The sequence below is a fragment of the Myotis brandtii genome, unplaced genomic scaffold (assembly GCF_000412655.1).
Source record: "Myotis brandtii unplaced genomic scaffold, ASM41265v1 scaffold285, whole genome shotgun sequence".
Classification (NCBI taxonomy): Eukaryota; Metazoa; Chordata; class Mammalia; order Chiroptera; family Vespertilionidae; genus Myotis; species Myotis brandtii.
In genome coordinates, this window is record NW_005360891.1 from 3,813,400 (window position 1) to 3,839,741 (window position 26,342).

The 26,342-nt window shown below is 41.9% G+C and overlaps 1 protein-coding gene across 2 annotated transcripts in view; it reads left to right on the top strand.

Moving 5' to 3' along the window:
- RSPO2 (R-spondin 2) overlaps positions 1 to 26,342 on the top strand; it is a 143,472-nt gene that overhangs the window by 599 nt on the left and 116,531 nt on the right. The gene's annotated exons all lie outside the window — the stretch shown is intronic.

Consider the following 26,342-nt stretch of genomic DNA (forward strand, 5'->3'; position numbering starts at 1 on the left):
CGCCTCGTGCGGGGAGCCCGGCTTCCGTGGGGTGCTCGGGGCCCCGTGGAGTGGTCCTGCCCAGGTTCGCCGCCGCGCGTCTCCTCGGAATTCCTCTCTCCTTTGGTCTCATTTCTTATTTGGCCCTCAGGTTCCTTGCTCTTCTCTGTCTCCTTTTCCTTTTAGTCCGTTTGACCGTCTCCCCTGCAGCCCTACCTTCCCCCGCGCACGTGCGCCCCAAATCGTGGCCCCAGATCGCTCTGGGCACTGCCGAACGGCGCGTGTGCGCGCGTGTAACCGAGGGAGCGGGAGAGCGGCTCGGAGGGCACAAGCCGAGGCGGAGGACCTGCATTTCCAGGAAAAGGGCAGCCCTGATGGCTTTTTCTGGAGCCTCAGGCTGCATGAGCTGCTGCACGGAACTGTCTGCCTTGAGCAGGGGCTGGCGAGCAGGTTTTCTGGGGAGCGCTCGCTAGTCCCGTGATGTTTTGGGGACAGGCCGGGCTTTGCCCTCTCCCTTTACTTCTCTCCACGAAGCAGCTATTTCTGAGAGAGATTTCTGGTCTCCATGAAATTCACTTGCGGCTTTTCAACCGCTCCCTCCCTCTCCATCACTTGTGTGAGCTGCGGAGGAGGCGAGTGGAAGCCTCCAGAAAGGCTCAGAGCGCGAGCTCTCCTGCAGAGTTAGAGCGCCAAGCGCTGCCTCGCAGCCCCGCTGTGGCTGTAGCTAATCCAACTGCATTTAGAGGAAGAGCTGCTAAGCGCAGTAAAGTCTTCTGCGGGATTTAACGCGCCCCCCCCCCTTCCCCGCCACTCCCCAACCCTCCTACACCTTGCACTGCCCGCTCCTGGGAGGTGCGCAGCCGCCCTTCAGAGCCATCTAGCAATTTGAACTTTGGCGCGGTTAGGAGTTGCCTTGAGGTCAGCAGATCTTGATTCCTCTGGGCTGTAAACGTCTCGCTCGACCTGTGATGTGATTTGTTTATAACTCGTTTTATGGAATCTCCAGTCCTGCATCCAGATTTTGGAGCGAGCTTTTCGCACCCTAATTTTTCACAGTTTCTTTAGGAAGTCGTTAAGCTGTTCGCACCTACCCGCGGGGCTGGAGGCTGGCCCCGCCGAGGGCAGAGCGGAGATAACCCGTGCGGTGCAGCCTCCCCAGCCTGCGCTCCAGCGGACGCTGCAAACCTGTGGTTTACAAGGAGACTCCTCTCTCTCTCTTGCTCTTTCTCTCTCCTCTCTGACATTTGGAAATGCTTATTTTTAGAGACTTTTCTGTATAAAAATATTAGGGAGAAATGTCTCCCAGAAGCCATGAGAGTTTGATATTGATATTAGTCTTGGAAAAGTCCTTTCTGTCTCCCTCTTCTCCGCCCCTCCCACTGGCTCCTTTCTCTGCCCCAGTGTTTTCTTTCGAGGTATTATTTGGTTGAGTTGGCAATTTTTGATTACACTGTGGTCGACAGTGTTTGGAGAGGCTTCCCCTTCTTCCCCCCTCTTAGAAGCAGAAGTTGCAGTCTACTGGGTCGAAAAAGTCAAGTGCTTAGAGTTTGAGAAATATAAAAATATCAGAAAACCCTCCGCCAAGTTCTTGCTTATTAGCGGACTTGCTAATTCAGGGATGTCTTTCTGATCCACACAGTCTGCCCGGTTGCGGTTGAGCTGGGAAGAATCCGGCGCATTGTGTCTGTAGAGTTTAACGTGGAGAGTGACATTACAGCACTCCTGCGGCCAGAAGCGATACTGCATGCTTCTCTCCGGTGCCATCTCTAAGTCCTGCTATGCCTTCTTAGGTATCCAGGCAAAGCCTATTTATTTCAAAGCCGCTTTAGCAAAATCTCATACCCTCCACACCCCCCAAGTGCTGACATTTAGCAACCCGGTCCTAAAGTCTGCAGTGGTAACTTTTGCCAAACCAACTTTTCAATTTCATAAAATTCAAATGCTTTCAAGTACATGTAAATTGGGAGGGCTGTAAAGAAAAATAAAATTCTATCAAAGTGTATTTCCCTCCCCTCCCCCACCTCTTTTTTTTCTTAACAGATGTCCCTTCCCAAACCCCAAGTTTCTGGCTAAAATAACTGCGGTCCTTAAAAGTGACCACACTATCTGTGCCAACAAAGGGGGTACTGTGTTTTTAATTAAAAGTGGAACTACTTAAAGGGCTGGCTAGACAGTGTAGGGTGATAGTAGCTATTCTGCTTTGCAAGGAAGCTTAAGGATTGCATTGTGAGAGTCTTGGAATGAATAGAGATCTAACTCAGGTTGTGTGAATTGTTCCTCTTCACAAACTTAAGCTGGTTTTAATTGATCTCATGTCCACTGATTGATCCTACACCAATTGTTGCGCATACCAAACAATTGGCTTCCCCCAAGGAGATGGATTTAAATGAGCTCCTTGGTGAGTGCCTGACTACAGGCCAAATCATGTCCGCAGTGACAGCTGACATGCTAGAGCCCATTGTGGTACCAACATTTCCCCTTTTCCCTGTGTTTTTGAATAGTGGCAGTTAAATATTACTTTCCAGGAAGAAAAGTGATTAGTACCTTAAAAAAAGAAGGTGTTGTGGTTCAGAAGAACAGTTATGTTCTTGGCTTTGTGCTGCCATGTAGGCAGTAGTGATACCAGGATTGGTTAGGCTAATGCCTGGGATCTGATACTTTTTTTTTTTTCATATCCCATCTGCAAATAATCAGCCCTTCACTGTGGAGCATTCTCAGAGCTTCTTTGGCATTATGTTTAGTCTGCTCTATGATCTCAGATGCGCTATAATATCATTTTCTTAATGAAATAAAATTCTTGGCAGAGATCAGATAATTTAGTCAGTTAAAATCAATTGCATCCAGTCTGGAATAGAGAGCAAATATATCGTTTAACTCTATGTTTTATTTCAAAATATAGCCAGAGGATTTAGAGAATAGAATGCCGACCTTCCCCCCTTTTGGACAAACCTTTTTCTGGGGGGGACCATCATACGCAACCCCGAGTAATCTTTCTTCCCCTTTAGTTGGAAACATTTCTAAAATAAAAGTGCATTTGATAAACACTAATAGGGCCCGGCAGCAATAATTTTGAAAATGAATTAGGCATGAACACAATACTGAGAATATCTTGAGGGGAGACACGTGTCAACGTTTTGAAAAGCTGATTGACAACTCCTGTGCTGTCTATATGTTAACAGTCATACCTCATTGGCCCCCTGACCCACCTCCCATTCAAATGCATAGTCGTTATTAGCTACTGTTAACCCCTCCTGCCTGCTTCTGTCTTTGGACCTCTCATGATTTTATTTGTATGGTAAACTGGCTTATTTGATTCGTTTTATTTTTTTGTAGTGGTTGTAAGCCACATTTCAGGCTGAATTACTGAGAGGTGGATAGACACATCATAACTTTATTATAGGCCCCTGGGATTTCTTGAGCCTGGTACATAGTGACTTATATTTATATCTCTCTCATTCTGTTTAAATGCTCAGTCACATTTTAACCAGGGTTTTATGAGAACTTCTTGATAAAATTCTTTAAAAGCAGCAAGGCCCCCAAACCTGTAATTGGTGTTCCTGGTGGTCTGATGGTCAGGGGCGCGGTGTAACAAGTGCTTCCTGCCCTAGCCTTTTCCATACTGAAGTGTGGGAGCATCTCATTTTCCTAAGATTAGATTTGGCTTCTTCCCTGAAACTGAAGTATTTATCACAAACTGTGTGGTGTGTTTCTGGCAACTGAGGTTGGTAAAAAAACACACGTTTTCTCGTTTTCTCTTACACCTTAGAGGGCTAAACTAATTTGCATCTTTAAAAATGGAATGAAGAAATTTGGAGATATTTGCTTTTACAAGTACTTTGAGTGATAGCTTATTCCTCACAGTCTTCTTTCAAAATATGAAATGGCACATGGAACATATTAACCTGCACTTAAACAAAAAAGCTTCAAAATACATTTTGTATGCTTACTTTCTTTAAGTTCCAGATACTTCAGAAAAGCTGATGCGATGTTTAACTTTGCAACATAAACACGTTCTTTCTTTTCTTTGGTTAATGGGCTGCTTTTTCTTCCCACATGATTCTGGGTTTTTCCAGCTAGTGTCTTAGCAGTGCACGGGGGTCAGAAAGGTGCCATGCCCCAACCAACACCTTAGTTAGCTACTGAAATTTTGGAAGTGATTCAGAATAGGTGACGCTCTCCCAGGCCTCCATTTAATCCTGGCTTTCTGTATCTGCTTTTAAAATCCAGCTTGGGTGGAATCCAATATTTGCAGAAATCACAAGTTGGAAATTACACTTCTAATTCCTTAATGCAAAACCACCTCTTGATCTAGTCAGAGACTAACTGGCCAGTTTATGGATTGTCCAGGCTACTTTTTACTTCTTTCCTCCCAAATGGCTGCCTCTTAATCCATCCTCCCTCCTTCCCCCGGAAATAAGTATTCTCACCCCTCCCAAGGCCAGGAAATAGATGACAGACATCTTTTGATATATCACTTGATCACCACTCTGCTGAAAGGAGATGGTAAGCTCTCATATGAAGATAAAGTTTTAAACGTTCCTTTTTTTAAATTATCATGATATTCATTATTTTCCCTCAGGATTTGCAGCAATCAAGGGCTCACCCTTAGGTAAATATAGTGTTACATAACCATGTTTATAAATTTTCATATTTTAGCTAGAATACATATGGAGGGTGAAATTAATATTAAAGTGCATATATTACAGACCTAACTATTTATATGATAGGGCATGTATATAAGCATACAGGTATATATGTGTGTGTATATTTAGGTGTGTGGGTGTGTGTCAAGAAGAGGGGTGGGGATGGTATGACTATAAGGGATTGGGTTTTTGCAACTAAAAAGGATTTTCACTTATCTTTCTCAGTTCTTGTTTTCCTTCCATCTTTCTCTCACCCAGGTTGACAGAACAGGATGGGAGACAAGGGATGGGAAGGAGGAGGAGGAGAAGGAATGAGTAAGAAAGAATAGAGCATTTTCAGTTTTTCAAGGCCAACCCTTATTCTTCTCTCTTCTAGGACTTTCTGTATCACTCACTTTTTTTTCAAGCATGCTGCTGCCCCCTAATTCTAAAATTCTTCATCTCCTTTCCCAGGGATTTTTCCAATCTCCACCCCCCCACCTTTTTTTCACTTCTCTTTTCCCTTGCTTAACAGTCCTCTTTCATTCATTTCATTTCAGGAAAGTGTTTTTTTTTTTTTTTGTTTGTTTGTTTGTTTTTGTTTTGTTTTGTTTTGATGTCATCCATACCCAGTACTCACCTCATTGCCAACTTCACCAACATGGTTGCAGTCCTGTTACTTGTTCCTCGGGAGATATCTTATCACTCCTATCCAGAAAAGTCTCTTCCTTTGGCTAGTGGCTCCACGTTCTAGTTTTGCCTCCACATTCTGCCCACTTCTCTTATGTCCCTCATTTGGAATAGGCACAGACTACTATTTCTTTATTCTTCCTTTGGAGATTGCACCCATCCCTATATCTTGAATTGTTATTTACACATAGAGCCCTTCAACTCAAGTCCCAACTTTTTTTTCTTTTTAGAATGAATGATTTTTTTGAGCTTCAGAATATATTACCCTCTGATTTCCCAACTACTGTCATATGGATAGATAGTCCATGCACCTTCCTATATGGATAGATAACCTATGCACCTTCCTATATGGATAGATATTCCATGCACCTTCCTGTATGGGTATGTTTTCCATTTCATGCACACTCAAACTTGACAACTTCTCTTTATCTTTTATGCCCTCTCCCAAACGTGTTCCTCTGCCTGTGTTCTTATTTTTATTCATGGGGTTTCTATGTGTCAAGGCTGGAAGCCACACTGTAGGCTTTGACTTTCCTATTTCCTCTTTTATTGGTTCATTCAGTCCTAGTCAGTCTACCTCAGAAATGCTGTTCATATCCACTCTTTCCTTTCCATTCCCAAAGGTATTTTGTAGCTCAGACCCTCACTGACTTTCATCTCCCAGCATCCACTTCTTCCTCACTTCATCCTTTACAGTGATGGCTGCCACACTGACTTTTCCTCATCCATGATCATGTGACTTCTCTTCTAATAAACCTCAAACCTTCCAGGTCTCCATATCAACTGCCTTTTTTACATTGCATTCAAGGTTCCCCATCATCTGACCGCAACCTGTTTCCAACCTTCCACCACCCTGGAAGTACATACTCTTAAGCAATACCAGATTACTTCATTTCCAACCACGCCATGTGTTCTCATGTTGTTGAACATGTGTAGTCCGTGGCTAAAACGTCACTGCCTCTGCGAAGCCTTCCTGGAATTTTCCCGTTTTCTTAACTTTTTGTGCTGCTCTTAAAGAACTCTTATTTTCACTTCTAGTCTGGTTATTTTGCCATAAATCTTATTACTATATTTTAGGTTCCTCTTTGGCAGAAATTCAGCATATTCATCTTGATAACTCCCCTAAACGAAGTCTAAAGAATGCTTCCTCCACAAGTTGTGGCTGAACAAAAAGTCATTGACTATGAGGTTTTGTTTATTTCCCATTAAAATGATTTTGGTGACTTCATGAGAAATTTTTTAAGTCAAAGGTCTTTGGACATAGTTGCACTTCGAATGAATGATTAGACAATGAGTATACACTCACTGTTTACTGTATTCTTCTTTAGAGTTTCAAGACAAACAAAACAACACTGACGTATAAAAGCATCCCCAGCCCAGTCCTCATCTTGTAGTCTCTCTTCATAATCTTCAGGATTTCAGTGTGTTAGTGCCTATGGTTACATGCAGTTGAGTTGCTCTAACTCTGATGACCCTTGTGAGTGATGTTCCCGATGTCCTGTCCTCTACAGCCCCCCACTAGCTCCTATAGACTCATGCCTGTGGCTTCTATTATGGAGTCTTTTATCTACACATCTGTTTATAATTTGAATGATAGAGTATCTCCAATGACAGGTGAGTTTGGGGCAGGGTAGGGTAAACTCTGGCCGGGGGGTAACCTATATTTTAAAAACACTTCTTTTAGAGAAAGAGTCAATATGGATTTTTTTTTGCTCCAAAATAGTTTGTCTATATGAATAAGCATTTAGGGGAAAATAAAAGGAAGCGGTATTTATCTTCTTAAAAGGTAATCATATCAATAACATAGATCAATTAGTGCAGGAGAACATTCAGTCTGTGTCCTTATGTTTATGACTTCAGTGTAAATTTAGCTATGTAGAGATACTTGTGAGAGTCACAGGTGTGTGTGTGCGTGCATGCATTTTAGAACAAGTTCTGTAGGTGTGAGTAGGCTATGTAGTTTCTTGTATTGTGACTTTCAGGAGAGCACTGATAATTCACTACCTTTGAAAGAGTTGAGACTGGGTTGATTTATTAGGAAGATGAGCTGCTCACTGAAATAAATGATTTTATAAAAACTAACAGTTACATTGAAAAGAAACAGAACTAGAATTCAACCCTCCTGAATTGCCTGGCTTTTCTTATACACTTTCAACATAAATATTCACTTAAAAAAAGGAAAGAAATCACCTTTGTACCCATTCAAAGTTCTTTGGTCCACAGACTATTATTCAGCCTCAGAACTAACTACAACTCATAATTATGCTAATAATGTAACTGATATTAAGTAACAGAGGGCTGAAGGGGTGGAGTAACTGAGGTGTAGGACCATAAGTGTGATCTGATAAAATTTGCATATTAATATGACTAAATTTATTATTATTTTTAAAATCAATCTTGTATATGAATTATAGGAACCTCTTTTATTTCTGGTATTCCCATAGCCAGAACGAATGTGTGTGTGTCTGTGGGTGCACACTCATGCATGTGTGTGTATATACGTATTTTATGTATACACACATATTTTAGCCATCAGGATACAATCAGATAACCAATCAGGATTAGAGAAAAGTTATTAAATATTTCTTACATTTACTCTAAAGCCTAGAAACTAATTATAGGTAGCTTTCCCCCTTATATAGTTGTTGGGAAAGCCTTACAATTTATTCAGAACCTTTTCATTTTCATCACCCACTGGAGGATATTAAGCACACTTATAAAACAGAGTTCAGCTTGGTTGGAACATTAGTTTTGAGTAAGGTTTCTTCACTGGGGACTCCAGAGGTGGGGAGAGTGTTTTTGTGTCTCCTGTAATTAGGAGGAAAAGCTTTTTTGTTTTTTGGGGGGTGGGTATATATAGAGAGAGGATCTAGAGCATTTGCTGAATTATCAAAGTGGCCCACAGTTCATCTCTTTCCTTCGACACGTTAAGAAGCAATGATTAAAGAAATAGAAGGTAACCTTCTTAATTAGCATGATGCCAACTGGCTGCTTCACACTGATACAGAAATTTGTTCTCCAAGTTCATGTTCTGTGTGTTGGTTTTATAGCCATTTGCCATGAGTATACTTTACAATATGAGGACACATTGGGAGCACCATCTCAAGATTTATTTTAGTAAATACTTACTTGGCTAATACTCCTTACTCCAAGACAATAGCTGTTAATGTCTCCTCTCCATTTCCCTAAAAAGTTTATGAAAGTACAAAAAAAAATAGACAGCATAAGGGGTTCTGTTAAAACTTTTCATATGGTCTAATTTTTATCGCATTAACAAAGCAATGATATAGTTTTAGCAATCGCTGTTGCAATCTTCCAGCTGATGCCATATGGTGCCGGCACTGGTGTGACTTGTATGTTTCATGCTGCCAGTTCTTAGACTGGTCAGAACCAGGCTGAGCCCTCTTCGGTTCTGGCCAAATGGGCTTCTGCTGGATCCTTGCTGCTGGGTCAGCACATTTGGAATTTTTCCACAGTGAGGGCCTTAGCCTCTCACCTATTGCTGGATACGACTTGCCAAGCAGCCACTCCACAATGAGGACGCTCAGACCGATAGAGGGCGCACTCTGCATTCTTTTCCTTGTGCTTTGTTCTCTGACTTTCTGTAGGATTTGTGTTTGCTTTGCTTTCCCCTGTAGGTTCTGGTGGCAGACCTGCTCTCCTTTCTCCAGTAAGATCGATGCCATCATTATCGTAACATCCTCACAGAGAGGGAGGGGAAAAGGAACCATAAAGAGAGCTTTCAGTCTGACTGAGCATTTCTGGGTTTGGTCCCTAATCTCCTTTATACAAGACCTTTTCATCAAAAGGCAAATGTAACCAACCTCTCACTTTTAATATCTGGAAGGCAGATATTGAAGCTAGGAATTGCATTAGCCCAGGGATGGGTTCCAGCTTCTACAGCCACTTGGAAAACATTAGGGTTTTTTGTTCGGTTGGTTGTTTTTTAAGGATGTTTTCCATAAATGGCATGCCTAAAAAATTAAGCAACTGGTAAAATTCGGGGTTGCCCAAACAAGTTCAAATTGATACTTCCCAATAAATTGTTTGCCAAGTTCTTTAATGTTAATGGAGAAACCCATTTCTTTCAATGATTCAGCCCTTTGAGAATGGTGGAAATTGTCTGATTTTATTTGAAAAATCCAAAGTTTATTTTTATTTTAAAGTTTGCTCTCCCCTCAAGTAATGAAAGTCTGATGACGGATTAAAAAAACCCTCTCGTCCCTTGTTATTCACCTTCCATGCTGTAGGCAAAGCTGGTTTCTAATGTTGAGGAATTTGTGCTATATCATCCTCAACTTGGCATGTGTAGTTTATCACACTGCTTCAGTTTCAAGACCAGGTTCCAGTTTAGTGGAATCAGAGTGGGGTTAATATCCCTATCACCAAGTGACACATCCTATGTCTGTCACCCCCACAGAAGTAGACCTTTGGGGGTAACGCAGGGTTTTGTTTTCTCAGCTCTTCTACTGCCATGATTGGTCTTTGAAGACTCTTCATTCGAATGAGAAACACTTGGCAGCCCAGTGGATGGAGAAGGACTGCACCTGGGGCTCCCAGGTTACCATCCGTTAATCTGAGTTAAATAAAGGCAGACCTAGTCTTTGACTTATGTCCTCTGGGCAGTTCTTGTAGGTGGGAGAATACTTGGTTACAGTTCATGCTAATTTTGACACTTTGCTTCTTGATGATATTTTAGAAGTTCACTTTCTTTGGAAGTGTGTGTGCATGTGTGTTTCAGGGTCAGGCTTACAGAAGAATTTTGAGGGAGCTAGTTCTGGGAAGACGTGGCAGAGAACGGCTGTAGGTTGGGTGGTTGGAATGAGCAAACTAACTTGAATTCTTGTATTTACCCAAGGATCTGAATATCTGTTTAATGCTGTGAGAGAAGTCAGAGCTGTCCTATCCATAGCATTCCTTCTACTGGTGAACGATATTTTGTGGTCACCCTTCTTCCACCAGCTCAGTATAGTGGAGAAACTTTGTTAGGGTCAAGGGATTAAGTAATTTGAAAAACCAAATGTTGTTTGATAGTGGACAGTGGTGGTTCCCAGAGGCACCATTAGTGGATTGAGGTTAGTTTGTTGTGGAGTTAGGGAAGCCAATCGTACCACTCCTGGTGGCCAATAAGTCATGCAGTGGCTGATGTGATTCTTAACTGTATCCTGTCAATTATGAAATATTTATTTTAAAGCATAGCCCAGATATGTCCTTTCATCCCATGTATATTTCTTGCAAATATGCTTATTCCTTGGTAACACATCTTAATTAGTATGTAACCAAACTTCATCATTTGTCTCAAAAATATCTTTATACAGCTGGTGTGTATGAATCAGCATTCGAGTAATAGCCACACATGGCTAGGTTGATATGTCCCTCAAGTTTCTTTGATTCTAAATCAGGACTTTCCCACCCATCTTCCTATGCCATTGACTTACTGAAAAACCCTGGTCAGTTTTTTGCAGAATGTCTGATATTCTGGATTTTTCCATTTTCTCCCTTCTGGGGGATCATTTGACTTTTTCTGTATTTTTAATATCCTCCATATTATCTGTAAACGTGAAGGTCTCCTTGAAGGTTGGATTAGATTCGGGTTCCACTTTTTTGGCTGGAACACTTCCGCAAGTGGTGCTGTGTGCTTCATTTTACACCAGTCAGGAAGCACAAGGCCCCGTGTGCCATTCTTAGTGATGCTGAGATTGATCAAGGGTTCATGTGGTAACAGCCTGATCCTTCCAGTTTAAGGTTCCTATTAACCTTTTAGCTAATGGTTTCTTCTATGAATGATCTTTGTCTGAGTCATCAGTTTTCATTAGGAGTTGCAAATAGTGATCTTAAAAAATTTTTCATTATTCCTTTCACATGTGTTAGCTGAAATTTTATTAAAAATCATTTCAGTCCTAGCCAGATAGGGCGTGGTCCCAGTACACCAAAATTGTGGGTTTGATTCCCCAGTCAGGACACATACAGAATCAATCAATGAATACATAAATAAGAGGAACAACAAATTATTTTCTCTCCCTTCTTTTCTCCCTCCCTCCCTTTCCCTCCCCCCCCCTCTCTCAAAATAAATAAATAAATTTAAAAAGTTAATTTTAGCCCTAGATATTTTATTCCTATGAAACATAGTTATTATAGGAAAAGCAAACAGTGCACTTAATTCTTTCCCTTTAATTGCCAATCTTTAGAGTAAGGAGTTGGTCCGAGTCTGGCCAGCCAGTGAATCAACTTCACTATAAGTGAATGAAATGCTTTGATTTGTGTCAAGTCAGATGGAGGAGGTGAAGTCTTCCAATGAATAGTTTCTGCTACTGAAACAGTAGTGGGAGACTGACATCCAAAACATCTTTTTGGCTCCTGCTAACAAGAATGAAATGCAAACCTTCTGAAAACCTGACTTCTATTAGACATCTTCTGATAATGTTTTCTGTTAACAGCTTTCAGAGAAGCTACTGAGTGAGCGTACAGTAGCTCCGGCCTGGTGTAATCTGAGGCTCATTGGGTAGGAAAACAGTACTTTGTGCTACTTAAACACTCTCTGGAAGGCTTAGAGAGGAGAGGAAGGAAAATATTTGAGGAGATCAACTGGATGTTGTAGGATACAAGTAACGTCACCTGAGAAGGATTAAAGTTTCCCCGAAGCTTGACCTGCATGGCAGCTGGCCACTTACAATGCGCTCTCCAGACCCATTGGTGGCTGGTTGTGCAGTGCAGTCTGACTTGCAGATGAAGAAAGGGTCTAGATATTACATGTTTTCAGTGGGGAAGTGACGGCAAAGTTGTAAAAAAAATTCTATTTATTAGATGCAGCTGGCTCTTTCAATTACAGAAATCTTTCCTTTATCCATTTAGAAACCTAGCTTATTGCTACTAAGAAGGCCACTATTGGTGTAGTTTTTTGTACTACCCAATGAAAGACACCATAATATGTAGATTTAATCATTTCAAATTGAACATTTAATTTACACAAACGTCCATAAGGAGGACCAAATTGGAGAGGATGTTAGAGATTTTGAATATAAACATATTTGATCCACGACTCTAGCAAGCCGCTGCCGGAGAAGTACAGCACTTAGGAGTGGAGTGGCTTCCCAGGACGTTAGAGCAAAGGTGTGAACACAAGACACTGGTTATGCTGCCAGCCAGGGACACGGGGCGGGGAATGCACACGGAGTCTTTCCTGATGGAAGATTCTGGAGAAGGAATTTTCTTCCCTTTGACCTGGATGTGTTTAAGAAACCAGATGAGCTGTATCCACTAGTTAGGGGCTAGTAGTTCATGTCCTTCATACTCCATTTTCTTTCATTTGGTTTTGAAAGTTATTTTGGTAATAAACCCCCATATTGTTGAGACATTTAGGTGTTTTGTCTTGGAAGCAAGTGGTAACGACTTGACACCATGCTCACATAAGTTGTTGGTTAAAAAAAGCCACTAGCTGAGGAGTATTTTTTTTTTTTTATGAATACAAACCAACATTTAATTCATTGTTGGAAATTTGGAAAACCGAAAACACAATGAAGAAAACAAAGCTAGCAATCATCATTCCACTCAGCGATAACATTTTGGTTTTTATATTTCCAGATGTTTCCTTCCCTTCCCCATAAATAGAATACTTTAAAACAATACATCATAAGCACATAATCTTAACTCTTTTAATGATATTGTTTATAATGCCTGGATCATAAGTTATTGATAACCATGAAATTTAAAAATCCATGTCCCTGTTGTTGGACAGTTAAACATTCCAGTATTAACTCTTCAGTATTAATAATGATGCTGTTATGAACATTCTTGTATATCTTTTCCTTAGGAACCATTTCAGCCCTAGATATAACAATTAATATACTGTAATCATTGCATTTATTGAGCAGTTACTATGTACCACGCATAGTTCTTGCAGCTACGTATGATCTCATTTCATCCTCAAATGACCTTGTAAGGTAGGCTCTATTTCTTCCCCCTTTTGATGAAGAATCTTGAGGTACAGGAGAGTCAGTACTTTGCCCAAGATCACCGATCTAATAAGTGGCAGAGCTAGCATTTCAGTCTAGGCCTTTGACTCAGCCGTGGTTTTAACCACCGAGAAGGAAAGGTGAGACTTCAGATCTTATTGCCAACCTTCCTTCAGAATGTTGTACTGATGCTTATTCTGTAGGTGGGAGATGGTGTGTATATTGCCTTGAGGCTTTGATCATATATATTATTTTCTTTTAAAAACACCTTGTTGAATTATTCTTGTTGAGAACACACAAGAAGCATCTCCCTGGTCCCTAAGGAGCTCATGAGTTAAATAGAGAGACACAACGTTCTCTTCTGTTTTCCTGCCTCCGTGTGACATGAATATCCACGTTGTGGCTTAAACCTTTGCTCCTTGTTTTCTCGGCAGCACTTGTTACTTCTGTGTCCCTCTCCAGTATATCTTGAATCACTCTTCTCTCAGCCTATGGACATGCTGGAGAGCAGGTCGTCAGCATCTCCGTCCTGTACCACATCCGCAGCCGATCTCCCTGTGACCCGCTCCCCACAGGGTGACCAGAGGCATTGGTCATAAAACAGAAGTCAGAGCGTTTGCTGTCACCGCTGAAATGCTGCAGTGGATTTCATCTATAGCTGACATAAAGCCCAACGCCTCGTCAGCCCGGGAGACTGTGTGACTTGGTCTGCTTATTTCTGCAGGCGCCTCAGGCCCATTGACCTCTTTCTGTTTCTCAAACAGGAAACTTGCTACTGTCTCGGGACCTTTGCATTTGCTGCTTAACTCTGTCTAGAAAGACCAGCTCCTTTCCCGATAACTGTATCTAAAGCAGCATATTTCTCTTTTTCCATTTTCTGTATTCAATTGTCCAGGATAGGGGCAGAAAAGGAAGGGGGCAATTATGGCATAAATCTCCAGATATACTTGCCTCAGCCCGGCTGGCATGGCTCAGTGGTTGAGTGTTGATCTATAAGCTGGGAGGTCATGGTTTGATTCCCATTCAGGGCACGTGCCCAGGTTGTGGGCTTGAGCCCCAGTGAAGGGCATGCAGGAGGTAGCTGATCAATGATTCTCTCTCATTACTGATGCTTCTATGTCTCTCTCCCTCTCTCTTCCATTCTGAAATATATATATATTTAAAGATATACTTGCCTTATGCTACGTGTAAGCAGCTCCTTACATTTTGTACTGTAGGAGCCTCATTCACTCCATCCTAGTCCCAGCCCTGCTCTATTATGTCAACTGTTTATTTCTTAAACATACTAGAACTTTCTCTGTGGCCGAGAACACTGTGTTCATCAAAACACATTTCTTTTGCCTCTTGGGCATGTAGCTAGACCGTTCCAGCCTCCCTGGGAGCCGGGTGTGGCCAGGGGCCCGCGGTTTGTAGTGGAAAGTGTGCAGAAGTGATGTAGTCACTACCATAAGCCCTGGCCCGGGAAACCTGCGGAGGAGTCTCTCACTCTTCCTGAGTCAGTCGGCTCGGTAGGGAGGACCTAGGCGCCCCCCTCCCCCCCGACCCTGAGCCCCTGGGGACAACAGGGCCTCCATCCAGGTAGACGGGCTTGGGTGCCCGAATGACCCCGTGGGAGTCCCCTGCTGTGTATGTGCACTGGATCCTGTGTGAGTAGGAAGCACACTTTTTGTGTTTAAGCCGCTGAGACTTTGACATTTGCAATAACACGGGTGAATCTGGAGGGCATTACACTAAGTGAAATAAGCCAGAGAAAGACGGATACTGCGTGGTATTACTTACGTGTGGAATAATAATAATAATAAGTCAAATTCATAGAAACAGAGTAGAAAAGTGGTTGCCAAGGCCGGGAAAGTCAGGGAAACAGGGAGAGGTTGGTAAAAGCTGCAAACTTTCGGTTATAAGATGAATAAGGTCTGTGGATCTACTGTAGAACATGGTGACTATAGTTGGTAACACTGTATTGAATAATTGAAATTTGCTAAGAGAGTAGAAGAGAAAAACTAAGGTGAATATGTGAGGTGATGGAGGTGTCTATTAATTCAGTGGGGGAATCCTTTCACAATGTATAAATATGTCAAATCACCTTTTTAAAAAATATATATTTTATTGATTTTTTACAGCGAGGAAGGGAGAGGGATAGAGAGTTAGAAACATCGAAGAGAGAGGAACATCAGTCAGCTGCCTCCTGCACAACCCCCCACTGGGGATATGCCCACAACCATATGCCCTTGACTGGAATCGAACCCTGGACCCTTTGGTCTGCAGGCCGACGCTCTATCCACTGAGCCAAACTGGTCAGGGCCAAATCACCTTTAAATACACTTTAATTACATTACAAACTTAGTTGTCAATTATATCTCAGTAAAGCTGGGAAGACAAAAATATAGCACCGCTCGCCCTCGCCATTGCAAGCTCTGGTATCCCACCAGAGGATTTGGAACATGTGCTCCAAAAGGGTGGGGACCTTGCTCACATTATATCAAAGAAATATTTATTTGAGCAAATAAATGTAGAATATCAACATCGGTTTATAGACAATTCAAGACTGTATGCTAAAGAATGATGCCTGTAGGAAACCTCTCTGGGTTTAGAGGGGAAGGAGTGGGTGATGCTCTAGGAAAAGATTTCATGAAAATGGAACTTCATTCTTTTAAAAAATATTTTTATTGATTTCAGAGAGTAAGGGAGAGGGAGGGATAGAAACATCAATGATGAGAGAGAATCATTGATAGGCTGCCTCCAGCATGCCCCACACTGGGGATCGGGCCCACAGTCCTGACCAGGAATCGAACTATGAGTTCCTGGTTCATAGGTTGACACTCAACCACTGATCCATGCCGGCCGGGCGGGACTTACTAGTAACTCTTAAGTGTAAGATATTCACTATTTATAAGTGGTCCTGATAAATTCCTGAGTCACAGATGTTTTGAAAAACTATACCAAAGGTATGTCATGGTGATTTCACACTGAAAGTATAGAATTTATTAACAGTTTACACACTAGGCTATATCCAATCATTTTTAGAGTTACATGCCTACAATTGGAAAGTACTGAAAATTTCCTGCTTTTATTTCTTGCTGATTATACTCAATATATATTTGAACTTATATTTTAAGAATTTTGTAACTTATGCAGCAGAGAAGGAAAGCCTGTTTTTATTACTTATATAGTGGGATTCCTTGATGTCCAAGATCAGTTGATTATTTTTTCTTGCCTAGTGGGAGAAACATTAGTGTGGGGTTAGAATCTGTTGGCATTCTAGAAATTACTTAGATTGGATATTATTTAGCATTGAACAGTTGATGATGGGAAGGATTTGGGTAAGGACTAAAGATTTTAACCCTTATAAGAAGAAACACTGTAATTTCTTGGGACTGGGCATGGATCACTGCTGCTAATGAACTTTCTGGGCAGGTTGGGGCCTGGGGCAGGGTCGAGAGGGTGGGGACGGGGAGGGTGTGCTTCTGCTGGTTGTCCTGGGAGCCTTTCCACCTAGCGGCCCACCCTGCAAGCCACGTGATAACAGGATGGGTTGGTGGCAGCTGATGGCCCAGGTTGTATGGTCTATTAGATCTAGATACACAGACTCAGCACCCCAGTTAAGCCCTCAAATAAGTAAAATCTGGGGCTTTGTTCCTCTTTGTATTCTAAACTCACAGGTAAGGTGTGTGGCTCTCAATGCTGCCTACACTGGCCCTGATAAGGTTCTCTTTGCCAGCTCTGCTACAGACGAGAGAGAGAGAGAGAGAGAGAGAGAGAGAGAGAGAGAGAGAGAGAGAGAGAAAGAGAGGGAGAGAGAGAGAGAGGGAGGGAGGGAATGAGAATGAATATGAATGAATTTGAGTTCACCTTGTTGATAAGACATCCTGCTTACTTAAAATAAAGGGCTTGGATTAAATGGCCCCAAGAGTCTTTTCAACAATAAAATTCATATTTCTATTCTTTCTTTGTTCACAACTTCTATACCAAAAATTCTTCAACCCTTAATTATTCTGTAACATTGATCAGGTTATTTTGCAGCTCTGTGCTTCTGTTTCACTGTTTAAGAGGGGTTAATACTCTTACCTAACTTGTGATTTTTGTTGTGAGAGTTGGAGGGGACACGTCAAATCCTTGGAAGGGTGCCTGGCACTGAGCGAATGCGCCGTGACCGTTGGCTGCTGCTAATTAAATTTTCCACTTGCTTACTCTGTGCATGTCTTCTTACTCACATTTACTCCCACATCAGATTTCTAATAAGTTCTTCATTCATGGTTTTGAAAAATTTCCCGAAATGGTGACTTTTTAAACTTTGTACTAATTCTAACGAACCACTAAGTTACTTCTAAATTATGTAGGGATTAGAGAAAAGGTAGTTTTGTTACTTTATCTTTGTTGAATGTGGTGCTGAAGAATACATACTTGCTGGAAATTTGTTCAAAATCAGGAAAGTTTGGACTTCTCAAAGGAAGCAGCTTTTTCTCTTAACACTGGCTGCTTCTGGTGAGAACAAAACATGTTCATGCTTAGAGATAACAAATGCTGCTCGTTAGGACGCAAAGTACACCTTACACAAAGTAATGAGCTCATGGAATCGTGTTAATCTCGAGCTCTAAGTCTTATGCTCAGCTTTCTCTATGATCCAGTTTGATATAAATAGGTTTATCTCACTGTGAAAATGAGTCACATTAGAAATAATCCACCAGCTGAAAAAGTTAAAATTTTCCTTTTCATACTTTTTAAAAATTGATTTTAGAGAAGGGGAGACAAAGAAAAAGAGAGAGAGAGAGAAACATATCCATGTATGAGAGAGAAACATGGATTGGTTGCCTCCTGCATATGCCCCAACCAGGGATCGAACCCGCAACCTTTTGATGCACGGGATGACACTCTAACCTGAGCCACATCGGCCAGGACCTTTTCATACTTTCAAAAAAGTATACATGCACCCAGCCGGTGTGGCTCAGTGGTTGAGCATCAACCTATGAACCAGGAAGTCACAATTCAATTCCCGGTCAGGGCACATGCCTGGGTTGTGGGCTCTATCCCCAATGTGGGGCATGCACGAGGCAGCCGATCAGTGATTCTCTCTCATCACTGATGTTTCTATCTCTTTCTCCCTCTCCCTTCCTGTTTGAAGTCAACAAAAAATACTTTAAAAAGTGTACATGCAAACCAATATGTTAACATGTACATGACTCAGTTTAGTATAAGTTACAAAAAAACTAAGATGGATTCCCTAAGAAAACACTTGAGGAAACCAACTTAAATTTACTTAACCCTGGTTGCTCATGTGATTTAAAAAATTTTTTTATAGAGATATAATTGATATAATCAAAATCTGTACATATTTAATATATGCAATTTGATGAGTTTGGGGATAAGTATACACCCATGAAACCACTACCACCATCAAGGCCAGAGACATATCCATTACCTCCCAAAGTATCCTTCTGCTCTCTTTAGTTTGTTTGTTTACTTATTTATGTATTTATTTATTGTGATAAGAACTTAACATCAGATTGACCCTCTTAGCAAATTTTAAGTAAGCAATGCAGTATTGTTAGCCTTGACACTAGGCCAACCATAGTAGATTTCCAGAACTTATGTATGTGAATGTGATATGAGTTCTTTGGTGATCATTTAGTAGAAAGTGCTGACTTAAGCCCTAGCTGGTTTGGCTCAGTGAATAGAGCACCGGCCTGTGGACTGAAGGATCCGGTTTCTATTCCAGTCAAGGGCACATGCTCAGGTTGAAGCCTCAATCCCCAGTAGGGGGCGTGTGCAAGGCAGCCAATCAGTGATTCCCTCTCATTGTTGATGTTTCTGTCTCCCTTGCCCTCGCCCGTGCCCTCTCCCTCTCCCTTCCTCTCTGAAATCTATATCTATATCTATATATATTAGAAGCCTGGTGCATGAAATTTGTGCACGGGGGGGTGGGTCCCTCAGCCTGGCCTGCACCCTCTCGCAATCTGGGACCCCTTGGGGGATGTCCAATTGCCGGTTTAGTGGGCCTAAACCAGCAGTCGGACATCCCTCTCGCAATCCAGGACTGCTGGCTCCTAACTGCTCGCCTGCCTGCCTCATCGCCCCTAACCCCTCTGCCTGGCTGCCTCATCGCCCCTATCCACCTCTGTCTCAGCCCCTGCCACTGTGGCTTCATCCGGAAGGACATCTGGGATGACGTTCAGAAGGTCGATCAGCTGTTTGGTCTAATTAGCATATTATGCATTTATATATATACTAGAGGCCTGGTGCATGAAAATTCATGCACTGGAGGGGGATCCGTCATCCTGGCCTGCCCCCTCTCACAGTCTGGGAGCCCTCAGGTGCTCAGGTGCGGGAGGCGACCCAGCGATCAGGGAAAGGCGACACCCCTATCACACCTCTGCTGCTGCCACTGCCGGCAGTGCAAGCCTTGGGCAGCCCTGGTTACCTGAGCCTCGGGTGGCCCTGGGCAGCTGGGCAGCCACCATCCAAGGCTTGCCTGCGCCTTGGGCCTGCTCTGGGGGACTCTGGCAGGGCTGAGGGGACTGAGTGCTGCCATCTTTGTGACAGTGTGATGGTCAATTTGCATATTCCCTCTTTATTAGATAGGACATATATATTTAAAAAAAAAAAAAAGGAAAATGCTGACTTAAGAGGCAGGAGGCCTGGGCTAGAGTTCCTTCTGGAACTATAGTCCTCCAGTCTTTCTGTGCCTCATCTTAAAAGAATGAATTTGAGTATGTGATTGCTACTCCCCTCCTCTGTCTCTAAAGACTAACTCCTTATCTTTCTTCTTCACTTACTGGGATGATATTCACAATCCTTTTGTTCAGCTGCTCCACTTGTCCTTTTAAAATTACAGCCTGATAAGACCCAGACCCACCTATCCTCCTCTCAAAACATTCATGTGTTTGCTCTGTGCATTGTTATTTTAATTGATGAGACTTTTAAGCCATAGGTAGTAGTTTAAAAATTTCTTTGAAGTCTTTTGACATCTCTTAGTACTCACATTTTCTGTACAGTGCAAGAAGTAGCCAGTTCAAATGAGAAATTAAATTTCTCTGCCACCTTTTCTCCTGCTGATGGAATCCCCAACCCCAGACTTTAACTGGGTTAACTTTGAAGTTTTATTTTTTTTCTTCCCCCTCTAAACTGTCTCTGCAATGCTCACTCTCAATGTGGTGACTGCCAGTGACACACGTCTACATTATTTTATAGCAATAGGCATCCCATTTTAATATTTAGATGAGTTTTTTTAAAAAACATTGACTACCCATTTTTATTCTCTCCCTTAACATTTCAATGAGGTTGGCTTTTTTCCTTCACCAAACGTGTTATTGGTGGGGTTGGGGTGCAGTGGGCTAGGGAAGCTTTGCTCACTGCTGAAAGCCCCACAGCATCCTTCGGTCTTGCACACATCCTTACATGTGGTTTTGATTTTATGGGGTGAGAGGGTTCTTCACTTGTGGATTCATCTGTGCTGTGTTGCTGTAGCCGTCACTGTAATTAGCCTCCCAGGAAGAAATCTGAAGGTTGAAGTCAGTAAAAGGGAACCCAAGAAAAATCAGCTACATAACAGTGCTTTTCCCAGGTAATTCTTCTGTCCTTGGAGATGTAGATATCTTACTTCTCTTCCTTATCGCATTGAGTATACTTTGCTGTTTTTTAATGCAGAGGGTGTTGGGATGGGAACAGATTCTCCAGGTCCCAGGTCCCATTCAGCCTTGACCAGGTCCTGGCAGCAGTTGTCCCTGGAGACCGTTTCATTTATTCATGCTTACAATTTCCTTTTTAGCTTTGTTAATCCCAAACAAGATTTTGTTAATGCCACTGTACCTCCTATTGTCTTTTTAAAAATGCTTTCCTGTGTCTGTATTTATTTATTTATTGTGAGAGTATGCAGATGTCCCCAGTTTTCCCCCTTTGCCCCTTCCACCCAGCTCCCACCCACTCCCTTGTCATTTTGATAAACTAGAAATAATCAGAAACATGAAAGGATGACCAAATAAACATCCACATACCCACAGTTAACATGTTTGCCATATTTGCTTCCTCCATCTATACACACATACGTTTGTTATTCGTTTTTAATGGGGAAACTATGACCGTTTAATGTGGATGATCCTATGAAAGAAGTGAAGAATTATCCAGAGAGATGTTTTACTCTCGTATAAACTCTTTTTTTTAAAAATATATATATTTTGATTTAAGAAAGGAAGGGAGAGGGAGGGAGAGATAGAAACATCAATGATGAGAAAGAATCATTGATCGGCTGCCTCCTGCACTGGGGACCGAGCCCGCAACCCGGGCATGTGCCTTTGACTGGAATTGAACCTGGAACTCTTTAGTCCACAGGCCAGTGCTCTATCCACTGAGCCAAATCAGCTAGGGCTCTCGTATAAACTTTTTAAAATTAAGTTAATTATTACCATTAATGGCTCTGTACCTCAAGTCCAAAATCTTATGAAAGCAAATGTTCTAGCCCTTAAATATGTATAAGTAAAAAGCGATTTGTTTTCATTGCATGGCTTCTTTCTGGGCTGTGGAAATTTTATTTGAAAACGCAATAAATATAAAACAAATATATCCTGGAAATACACGTGGCTTGGAAGGTAATGAGGATTTTCCAATGTTCTAACTGTAGTGGAAACAGTAGAGCAGTGAGTAGTCTAGTGTTTTGTTTTTTCCCCCTGGGACTATTGACCTATGTACAACACAGAATTTGGGGGGGAGGGGGTGTAGAAAGAAAGGTAAGTGGGATGGAGTTGTATTTTTCTAAACATCAAGGTTTTAAAGGTATAGTAGCAGAGCCTAGGCTGTTTATAACTCTAGAGAAGGAGTAATTTTGGAGAGCCAAGATTCCAAGTAAATGAAAATGATGATTATAAGTGTAGGAACTTAGAAAAATGGATGTATTTCTTACTTAAATATATTCATTTTCCCGACTCTAGTAGATTTTCTGTAATTTCACTGTTCCTCTGTGGCTTTGTTACTAGATTTTGACAGGTTAGCTCCACTCCTGTCCTGTCCTGTGGCCCTGGAATTCACTTTCTTAAAGTCCCTCAGGAATTTGCTTTCTCAAGTCCCTCAACCCCTTACCCCCCAATGAGGCATATAACAGCAGTAGGGTATTTAATGGATTGCCCCCTATGTCTAAGCTGTGTGTTTTCAGCAAGTTGTTCAACCTCTCTTGGCCTCAGTTTTCCCATCTGTTAAATGGATGTTAGTAGTACCTGCCTTCTAAGGGTAATTATGAGGATTAGACAATGATACATAAAAAGTACCTAACAGCTCGGCTGGCGTGGCTCATTGGTTGAGTATTGACCTCTGAACCAGAAGGTCACAATTTGATTCCTGGTCAGGGCACATGCCTGGGTTGTGGGTTCGATCCCCAGTAGGGGACGTGCAGGAGGCAGCTGATCAGATTCTCATCATTGATATTTCTATCTCTCCCTCACCCTTTCTCTCTGAAATTAAAATACATATATATATATATATTTAAAAAAAACAATAAATAAAAAGTAACATAGTACCTAGCACACAGTAAGGACAGAAACGTTAAGCTACTGCTACTTTTCTGCAGAATTATTTAACATATACACAAAACAGATCCCTTGTATAGAGGCATTTTCTCTTTACAATAAAGAAAAATCTTGTCCCTTGCCCCATTACTTTGGGCTATTGGCTTCCTCTTTCACTGCACCCAGTTTTTTACATTGCCACGTTATTTACTTAGTAAGAAGAAGCACAGGTCCAACAACCTTTCTAGAAATTTCCCTGAGGTGTTTGGAAGAGCATGTCTGGTGAAGTGTGCAAATTTTTCACCGTTATCAGAAGATAGCACTTTTGCTGACAAGACACACGGTCACAGACTCCCCAAAGTCCCCTTAATGTACCTGGCATGGCCTCTGACCTAAGCAGTAACAAAGGCTGCCATTGAAATATTTATAGTGGGTGAAAGCTGTACTCACTGGTACATGATTACATTTCACGTGCATTCATAATATTTCATATTCTAGGTAATACCCCTAGGTTATATGAAGTGATACTGAAGAGCGGGAAGGTGATAAAATATTACCAATAGCTAGTCCTCTGTCCGGGGGGTGACCTCTGGCAAGGAAACGGCATTCTGGCTGCCGAGTTCTGCTAAACACTCATGTCTCTAGGTGCTACTTGCTGATTCTGACTCATGCAGTTTCCAGCTTTGCTGTTTTCCCCTCTTCCTCTTGTCTTTTTACCTTTCTTGACTTGTTTCTCTCCAGACACTTGGAATCCGCTGTGGTCCTTTCGAGTGATTAGGATATTTTTTTTTTCCAATTATGTCTGCAGACTTGAAGCTGTTTTGTCTGCACACCCAAATGGTTCATTTTCTTTCTAGAAAGCCTATGCTGTGGATGGCCCTTGCCAATTGCATTGGGAGAGGGCGTTCAGAGGATGAATGTTAAAATTCTTGTCCATTGCATGTGTACTTTGGCAGAGTTGCATCACTCAGCACACGGGGCCAGACTTGAGTTGTGGACTGGAAGCATGTGCAGTTCCGAGCACTGGTGTGTCAGGCAGCGCAGAGAGCAGTCGTTTACAAATGATGCTTTTGTCTCAAGGGGCCAATTTTAACCCCGGAGGAACGTTTACATGGCTGGATATGACGTAAGATTGTTCCTTCCCTACACAAGTGTTTACAAAAATGACCAATGACCATTTTCATTGCTAGTCTTAGGTCTTTTTATTTTTCCTCTCTCTCTCATATGTATTCATATCTTAATGGTTCCATCTACCACTGAATAGACATTTTTTCTTCCTTTCTAATCATTTGAATAGTTTTAAAGAAGACCTTGTTAAATGTTTCCTGGTGTATGTGGTGTGAGAAAATCTATAATTGTTCTTGATGGAGACATTTCTCCAGGCAATCAAACCCCAGATATTGCAATCCATGATACATGATAGCACATTTTATCTTTGCATTTGTGAAATCTCATTATACTGCTCTGCAAATGTATAAACGTTTTCTTTTCAAAAGGCCCTGGGCCTAAATTATGGCCGCTCATTAACAAATGGTTTCCATGCTCCGTGAAACGTGTGTAGGCAGCTTTTCCCAGCGGCAGCGGCAGCGCCATCACGCACACAGTCTGCATGGGGGTCAGTTAGCATTTACTCTACCTGCCTTGGCTTCTTGCCTCTCCAAGATAAGTGGTATTTCATGTTTTATTGAATACTTACTTATGTGAACCCGAGGCACAGGGATTCTCCACGTCAGTGAATAAAGATGGCAAGGCAGGAAGAAGAGAGTTAAAACATAGCTGTGTTTTCTATTACACAGTTTAATTCCAACCATATATACATTTATCCTGGAGTGCTGACTCTGTGGCAACCGGAATGGAGTAAGCAGTTAGCAAATTGTTCACATGTTTCCCTCTGGAACTCACTGAGGGAGATGGAGAGAAAGAGTCTCTTACTGTTTAAGATGTATATATCAGTGTAACATACACAGACGAGATGGCTATCTTTCAGTGTCTTGAAAAGGTGAATATAATTCACAAATGATGCTTTTGTCTCAAGGGGCCAATTTTAACCCCGGAGGAACGTTTACATGGCTGGATATGACGTAAGATTGTTCCTTCCCTACACGAGTGTTTACAAAAATGACCAGTGACCATTTTCATTGCTAGTCTTAATTCTTTTTATTTTTCCTCTCTCTCTCTCATATGTGTTCATATCTTAATGGTTCCATCTACCACTGAATAGACCTTTTTCTTCCTTTCTAATCATTTGAATAGTCTTAAAGAAGACCTTGTTAAATGTTTCCTGGTGTATGCGGTGTGAGAAAATCTATAATTGTTCTTGATGGAGACATTTCTCCAGGCAATCAAACCCCAGATATTGCAATCCATGATACATGATAGCACATTTTATCTTTGCATTTGTGAAATCTCATTATACTGCTCTGCAAATGTATAAACGTTTTCTTTTCAAAAGGCCCTGGGCCAAAATGATGGCCGCTCATTAACAAATGGTTTCCATGCTCCGTGAAACGTGTGTAGGCAGCTTTTCCCAGCGGCAGCGGCAGCGCCATCACGCACACAGTCTGCATGGGGGTCAGTTAGCATTTACTCTACCTGCCTTGGCTTCTTGCCTCTCCAAGATAAGTGGTATTTCATGTTTTATTGAATACTTACTTATGTGAACCCGAGGCACAGGGATTCTCCACGTCAGTGAATAAAGATGGCAAGGCAGGAAGAAGAGAGTTAAAACATAGCTGTGTTTTCTATTACACAGTTTAATTCCAACCATATATACATTTATCCTGGAGTGCTGACTCTGTGGCAACCGGAATGGAGTAAGCAGTTAGCAAATTGTTCACATGTTTCCCTCTGGAACTCACTGAGGGAGATGGAGAGAAAGAGTCTCTTACTGTTTAAGATGTATATATCAGTGTAACATACACAGACGAGATGGCTATCTTTCAGTGTCTTGAAAAGGTGAATATAATTCAGCTAAGCTTGTGTTGCAAGTACATGTGGAACAGACATTTCTGCCCTCTATCCAGGACCCCTCCCCCCAAAATACTTTCTTTTTAAATATATATATTTTTTTATTGATTTCAGAGAGGAAGGGAGAGAGAGAGAGATAGAAACATCAATGATGAGAGAGAATCATTGATTGGCTGCCTCCTGCACATCCCCTACTGGGGGGATTGAGCCTGCAACCCAGGCATATGCCCTTGGCCAGAATCGAACCTGGCACCCTTTAGTCCGTAGGCTGACACTCTATCCACTGAGCCAAACCAGGTAGGGCCCAAAAAACTTTTTAAAAAAACCACATTTTTATTGATTTCAGAGAGGAAGAGAGAGGGAGAGAGAGATAGAAGCACCAATGAGGAGAGAGAATCATTGATCAGCTTCCTCCTGCACATCCCACACTGGGGATTGAGCCTGCAACCTGGGCATGTGCCCTGACTGGGAATTGAACCCTGACCTCCTGGTTCATAGTCATGGCTCAACCACTGAGCCATGCTGGCTGGGCCAAAAAAGTTTTAACACATTGCGTACCGCATAGAAATCTCTAAGACATACGCCAGGGACCACACTTTTGGGCAAACTGCACGTTATTTAAATCATCATAATGCACTTTAGGT